Raw genomic sequence first — 219 nt, 5'->3', positions numbered from 1 at the left:
TGGTTTTGGATGCAGCCTGTGTGAACAGCCCCCTCTGAGGCCCTGCTGCCGCCCAGCAGCAGGGGGCGCCCTTTTCCTTGGCTCCAAGGCGGAGTGACTGGGTTTCCCTGGCCCCAACAAGGCTGGTGCGGCCCTATTGGATATCCTGGGTGGAGCTTGGCCAAGAACAGGCCCGGAGCTGGGGGAATGCAGCGGTCTCTGCTGGGTAGGGGGGGGGTG

Source organism: Chrysemys picta, chromosome 2, assembly GCF_011386835.1.
Source record: "Chrysemys picta bellii isolate R12L10 chromosome 2, ASM1138683v2, whole genome shotgun sequence".
In the NCBI taxonomy this organism is placed as follows: Eukaryota; Metazoa; Chordata; order Testudines; family Emydidae; genus Chrysemys; species Chrysemys picta.
The sequence above is the reverse complement of the archived record's forward strand: the minus strand, read 5'-3'. Positions refer to the sequence as shown.